The sequence below is a fragment of the Oncorhynchus mykiss genome, chromosome 10 (genome assembly GCF_057628025.1).
Source record: "Oncorhynchus mykiss isolate SJ-2025 chromosome 10, ASM5762802v1, whole genome shotgun sequence".
Classification (NCBI taxonomy): Eukaryota; Metazoa; Chordata; class Actinopteri; order Salmoniformes; family Salmonidae; genus Oncorhynchus; species Oncorhynchus mykiss.
The window spans coordinates 85955912-85963411 of record NC_143031.1 but is presented as its reverse complement, the minus strand read 5'-3'; the positions used below and the strand labels follow the sequence as shown (position 1 = coordinate 85963411).

General features: G+C 50.9%; 1 pseudogene across 1 annotated transcript in view; it reads right to left on the bottom strand.

Annotated features, from left to right (window-relative positions):
* Positions 1–7500, bottom strand: part of LOC149980664 (uncharacterized) — a 103225-nt pseudogene that overhangs the window by 27011 nt on the left and 68714 nt on the right. The window lies entirely within an intron of this gene.

The following is a 7500-nucleotide window of genomic DNA, read 5'->3' as shown; positions in this document are numbered from 1 at the left end:
CCTCTCCAGGTAATTTCCCTCTCTCCCTCTCCAGATGATTTCCCTCTCTCCCTCTCCAGGTAATTTCCCTCTCTCCCTCCACGGTAATTTCCCTCTCTCCCTCTCCAGATAATTTCCCTCTCTCCCTCTCCAGGTAATTTCCCTCTCTCCCTCTCCAGGTAATTTCCCTCTCTCCCTCTCCAGGTAATTTCCTCTCTCCCCTCTCCCCAGGGTGAATTTCCCTCTCTCCCTCTCCAGGTAATTTCCCTCTCTCCCTCTCCAGGTAATTTCCCTCTCTCCCTCTCCAGGTAATTTCCCTCTCTCCCTCTCCAGGTAATTTCCCTCTCTCCCTCTCCAGATAATTTCCCCCTCTCCCTCTCCAGGTAATTTCTCTCTCCATCATTCTATTTTCTATTACCAAGGGGCCACAGAGAAATGAGGGAGAGAGAAAGAGAGATCATTAGGGATAGGGGAAGCCATCAGTAAAGTTGTAGCTGCTCCCTTCATCTCTCCCTCATCCTCCTCCTTCCCACCTTCCCTCCTTTCCTCCCTACCTCATCCTCCTCTCCCTCCCTCTCCCTCCTTTCCTCCCTACCTCATCCTTTCCTCCCCCCTCCCTCATCCTCCTCTCCCTCCCTCCCTCCCTCCCTCATCCTCCTCTCCCTCCCTCTCATCCTCCTCCTCTCCCTCCTTTCTTCCCTACCTCATCCTCCTCTCCCTCCTTTCCAACCTACCTCATCCTCCTCTCCCCTCCTTTCCTCCCTACCTCATCCTCCTCTCCCTCCCTACCTCATCCTCCTCTCCCCTCATCCTCCTCTCCCTCCTTACCTCATCCTCCTCTCCCTCATCCTCCTCTTCCCTCCCTACCTCATCCTCCTCTCCCTCATCCTCCTCTCCCTCCTTACCTCATCCTCCTCTCCCTCCTTACCTCATCCTCCTTCCTCCCTACCTCATCCTCCTCTCCCTCCTTTCCAACCTACATCATCCTCCTCTCCCTCCCTCCCTCCCTCATCCTCCTCTCCCTCCATTGTAACAGAACTGAGACTCGGATAGTAAGGGGGGGGGGGGGGGGGGGTGCAGGAGAAGAGAGTTCACAGCACCTGGCTTCTCTAACAGACTCCTCTCCAGACTTAGCTGTAGAGACCACAAATCCCTGAGGACATCCTAGAGAGGAAGACACACACACACACACCGACACACGACACACACACACACACAGGCCCATGAGGACATCGCTAGAGGAGGACACACACAGGCCCAGCATAAGTACAGTAGTAGGGGTCTGACAGAATGCATTTTCACACCTGGCTGAGCCCAGAGGAAGGTGACAGAGTCGCATCTCCCAGAACACACACGCATGCGCGCACACACACACACACACACACACACACACACACACACACACACACACAGTCCACTTTGGGGAGTTCAGGGTCATAAACATTATCATGAATAAAATTCTGTCTTAAACAGTACGAGCCCTAAGAGGTGTGTGTGTGTGTGTCGGTGTGTGTGTGTGTCGTTGTGTGTGTGGGTGTGTGTGCGTGTGTCTGAGTGTATATATATAAGTGTGTGTGTGTGTCGATGTGTGTAAGTGTGTGTGTGTGTAAGTGTGTGTGTGTGTGTAAGTGTGTGTGTGTGTCTAAGGACCTTCTGCTCCCTATGCTTAAAATGTTTTAATACCTCAATTAGACCTAGGTCACAAAATCCACCACCCCTTAAACTAGCTCACTCACACACACACACACACACACACACACACACTTGAAAGCTGCTTTACTGAGGTAAAGTGTCCTGACTCTACCTGGAGGTATGAGGTGGTCCTGACTCTACCTGGAGGTATGAGGTGGTCCTGACTCTACCTGGAGGTATGAGGAGGTGGTCCTGACTCTACCTGGAGGTATGAGGTGGTCCTGACTCTACCTGGAGGTATGAGGTGGTCCTGACTCTACCTGGAGGTATGAGGAGGTGGTACTGACTCTACCTGGAGGTATGAGGTGGTCCTGATTCTACCTGGAGGTATGAGGTGGTCCTGACTCTACCTGGAGGTATGAGGTGGTCCTGACTCTACCTTGAGGTATGAAGAGGTGGACCTGACTCTACCTGGAGGTATGAGGTGGTCCTGACTCTACCGGGAGATGAATGTCCTGACTCTACCTGGAGGTATGAGGTGGTCCTGACTCTACCTGGAGGTATGAGGAGGTGGTCCTGACTCTACCTGGAGGTATGAGGTGGTCCTGACTCTACCTGGAGGTATGAGGTGGTCCTGACTCTACCTGGGTGCACGAGGTGGTCCTGACTCTACCTGGAGGTATGAGGTGGTCCTGACTCTACCTGGAGGTATGAGGTGGTCCTGACTCTACCTGGAGGTATGAGGTGGTCCTGACTCTACATGGAGGTATGAGGTGGTCCTGACTCTACCTGGAGGTATGAGGTGGTCCTGACTCTACCTGGAGGTATGAGGTGGTCCTGACTCTACCTGGAGGTATGAGGTGGTCCTGACTACTGCCTGGAGGTATGAGGTGGTCCTGACTCTACCTGGAGGTATGAGGTGGTCCTGACTCTACCTGGAGGTATGAGGTGGTGGTACTGACTCTACCTGGAGGTATGAGGTGGTACTGACTCTACCTGGAGGTATGAGGTGGTCCTGACTCTACCTGGAGGTATGAGGTGGTCCTGACTCTACCTGGAGGTATGAGGTGGTCCTGACTCTACCTGGAGGTATGAGGTGGTCCTGACTCTACCTGGAGGTATGAGGAGGTGGTACTGACTCTACCTGGAGGTATGAGGTGGTCCTGACTCTACCTGGAGGTATGAGGTGGTCCTGACTCTACCTGGAGGTATGAGGTGGTCCTGACTCTACCTGGAGGTATGAGGTGGTCCTGACTCTACCTGGAGGTATGAGGTGGTGGTACTGACTCTACCTGGAGGTATGAGGTGGTACTGACTCTACCTGGAGGTATGAGGTGGTCCTGACTCTACCTGGAGGTATGAGGTGGTCCTGACTCTACCTGGAGGTATGAGGTGGTCCTGACTCTACCTGGAGGTATGAGGTGGTGGTACTTACTCTACCTGGAGGTATGAGATGGTCCGGACTCTAAATGGAGGTATGAGGTGGTCCTGACTCTACCTGGGGGTATGAGGTGGTCCTGACTCTACCTGGAGGTATGAGATGGTCCGGACTCTACCTGGAGGTATGAGGTGGTCCTGACTCTACCTGGAGGTATGAGGTGGTCCTGACTCTACCTGGAGGTATGAGGGGGTCCTGACTCTACCTGGAGGTATGAGGGGGTCCTGACTCTACCTGGAGGTATGAGGTGGTCCTGACTCTACCTGGAGGTATGAGGTGGTCCTGACTCTACCTGGAGGTATGAGGTGGTGGTCCTGACTCTACCTGGAGGTATGAGGAGGTGGTCCTGACTCTACCTGGAGGTATGAGGAGGTGGTCCTGACTCTACCTGGAGGTATGAGGAGGTGGTCCTGACTCTACCTGGAGGTATGAGGAGGTGGTCCTGACTCTACCTGGAGGTATGAGGAGGTGGTCCTGACTCTACCTGGAGGTATGAGGAGGTGGTCCTGACTCTACCTGGAGGTATGAGGTGGTGGTACTGACTCTACCTGGAGGCATGAGGTGGTCCTGACTCTACCTGGAGGTATGAGGTGGTCCTGACTCTACCTGGAGGTATGAGATGGTCCGGACTCTACCTGGAGGTATGAGGTGGTCCTGACTCTACCTGGAGGTATGAGGTGGTCCTGACTCTACCTGGAGGTATGAGGGGGTCCTGACTCTACCTGGAGGTATGAGGGGGTCCTGACTCTACCTGGAGGTATGAGGTGGTCCTGACTCTACCTGGAGGTATGAGGTGGTGGTCCTGACTCTACCTGGAGGTATGAGGTGGTCCTGACTCTACCTGGAGGTATGAGGAGGTGGTCCTGACTCTACCTGGAGGTATGAGGAGGTGGTCCTGACTCTACCTGGAGGTATGAGGAGGTGGTCCTGACTCTACCTGGAGGTATGAGGAGGTGGTCCTGACTCTACCTGGAGGTATGAGGTGGTGGTCCTGACTCTACCTGGAGGCATGAGGTGGTCCTGACTCTACCTGGAGGTATGAGGTGGTCCTGACTCTACCTGGAGGTATGAGATGGTCCGGACTCTACCTGGAGGTATGAGGTGGTCCTGACTCTACCTGGAGGTATGAGGTGGTCCTGACTCTACCTGGAGGTATGAGGGGGTCCTGACTCTACCTGGAGGTATGAGGGGGTCCTGACTCTACCTGGAGGTATGAGATGGTCCGGACTCTACCTGGAGGTATGAGGTGGTCCTGACTCTACCTGGAGGTATGAGGTGGTCCTGACTCTACCTGGAGGTATGAGGAGGTGGTCCTGACTCTACCTGGAGGTATGAGGTGGTCCTGACTCTACCTGGAGGTATGAGGAGGTGGTCCTGACTCTACCTGGAGGTATGAGGTGGTCCTGACTCTACCTGGAGGTATGAGGTTGTGGTCCTGACTCTAATCTAGATGAATGTCCTGTACGTGGCTCTGGCTCAGAACGTCAGCTAAATGACTATAGTCTAAATGTCACTACCACTGCAGGTCCATAGAGTAGCCAGCCGGGAGGGGTGTCTGGGGGGAGGTTGCCCCACTGGTTAAGATTTTGTGTTTTTTTGCAGAAGGAGCTCTATGTTGGTGAACTCTGGTACATTGTAATGCATTGGTCCCGTCTGAAATATTAGTTGTGGTGTCGTGTTGAAAAACATGGCTTTACAATTTAAATGACTGAAAAGAAATTCAGTGTATTTTCTAGGCCTATTGGATCAGGACTATTTCAACTAAGTCAAATAATATTTAAACCTTTAACCTGTCTTTCTCTTGAGATTAAAGTCTTAGTTACAAGTTTTGCTACAAGATATGAATTACCACAATGATGTTTGTTCTTCGATTGTGGATTTTATAAAAAAATAAAAATTATCTTCTTAAATAAATGTATGGTTTTGGTTTTCCAGGTTTCCGTCTCTCAAAATCACACTCAGCATCATGACTAATGACTATACCGAGAGGCAGACAGACTCACTCAGCATCATGACTAATGACTACACCGAGAGGCAGACAGACTCACTCAGCATCATGACTAATGACTACACCGAGAGGCAGACAGACTCACTGAGCATCATGACTAATGACTACACCGAGAGGCAGACAGACTCACTCAGCATCATGACTAATGACTACACCGAGAGGCAGACAGACTCACTCAGCATCATGACTAACGACTACACCGAGAGGCAGACAGACTCACTCAGCATTATGACTAACGACTACACCGAGAGGCAGACAGACTCACTCAGCATCATGACTAACGACAACACCGAGAGGCAGACAGACTCACTCAGCATCATGACTAACGACTACACCGAGAGGCAGACAGACTCACTCAGAATCATGACTAATGACTACACCGAGGCAGACAGACTCACTCAGCATGACTAATGACTACACTGAGAGGCAGACAGACTCACTCAGCATCATGACTAATGACTACACCGAGAGGCAGACATACTCACTCAGCATCATGACTAATGACTACACCGAGAGGCAGACAGACTCACTCAGCATCATGACTAATGACTACACCGAGAGGCAGACAGACTCACTCAGCATCATGACTAACGACTACACCGAGAGGCAGACAGACTCACTCAGAATCATGACTAATGACTACACCGAGGCAGACAGACTCACTCAGCATGACTAATGACTACACTGAGAGGCAGACAGACTCACTCAGCATCATGACTAATGACTACACCGAGAGGCAGACAGACTCACTCAGCATCATGACTAATGACTACACCGAGAGGCAGACATACTCACTCAGCATCATGACTAATGACTACACCGAGAGGCAGACAGACTCACTCAGCATCATGACTAATGACTACACCGAGAGGCAGACAGACTCACTCAGCATCATGACTAATGACTACACCGAGAGGCAGACAGACTCACTCAGCATCATGACTAATGACTACACCGAGAGGCAGACAGACTCACTCAGCATCATGACTAATGACTACACCGAGAGGCAGACAGACTCACTCAGCATCATGACTAATGACTACACCGAGAGGCAGACAGACTCACTCAGCATCATGACTAATGACTACACCGAGAGGCAGACAGACTCACTCAGCATCATGACTAATGACTACACCGAGAGGCAGACAGACTCAATCAGCATCATGACTAATGACTACACCGAGAGCCAGACAGACTCACTCAGCATCATGACTAACGGCAACACCGAGAGGCAGACAGACTCACTCAGCATCATGACTAACGACTACACCGAGAGGCAGACAGACTCACTCAGCATCATGACTAATGACTACACCGAGAGGCAGACAGACTCACTCAGCATCATGACTAACGACTACACCGAGAGGCAGACAGACTCACTCAGCATCATGACTAATGACTACACCAAGAGGCAGACAGACTCACTCAGCATCACGACTAATGACTACACCGAGAGGCAGACAGACTCACTCAGCATCATGACTAATGACTACACCGAGAGGCAGACAGACTCACTCAGCATCATGACTAATGACTACACCGAGAGGCAGACAGACTCACTCAGCATCATGACTAATGACTACACCGAGAGGCAGACAGACTCACTCAGCATCATGACTAACGACAACACCGAGAGGCAGACAGACTCACTCAGCATCATGACTAACGACTACACCGAGAGGCAGACAGACTCACTCAGCATCATGACTAATGACTACACCGAGAGGCAGACAGACTCACTCAGCATCATGACTAACGACTACACCGAGAGGCAGACAGACTCACTCAGCATCATGACTAATGATTACACCAAGAGGCAGACAGACTCACTCAGCATCATGACTAACGACTACACCAAGTGGCAGACAGACAGAGAGGCAGACAGAGAGGCAGACAGACAGAGACAGACAGACAGACAGAGAAGCAGAGAGACAGACAGAGAGACAGAGAGGCAGACAGAGAGACAGACGGCGATCTCATTTCCTCTTCAGAAAGTTCCAGGAAATACGAATCACTGACGCATTCTGTTCATGTTAATTGATAAACTAGGACAAAATAATAATTAAATGTTCAATACATTTATATTGTTAAATTCTGTTTAAACGCCTGGAGTCCTTGAGGGCCCTAATGATGACACGTGGACCAGAATGAGTCTCTCCACAACAATGTTGTTCCTGTCGTGAAGATTCACCATCTTCAGCTGAATGTTTTTTTCAGATTCGATCTGCTAAATATTCACCCAAAAAAAAGCCAAGGCCGTCCAGGAGCCAAGATTAAATCATTAGTCCGAAGAACGTCTCTGCCACACGATGCCATTCGATTGGCTGCACTCACTAACCGTGTTTTATCCAAGTCAAAACAAAAATATCATGGTGCCCCCCCCCCCCCCAGTGTCATTACAGCCTGGGGTTCATTACAGCCCGGGGTTCATTCCAGCCCGAGT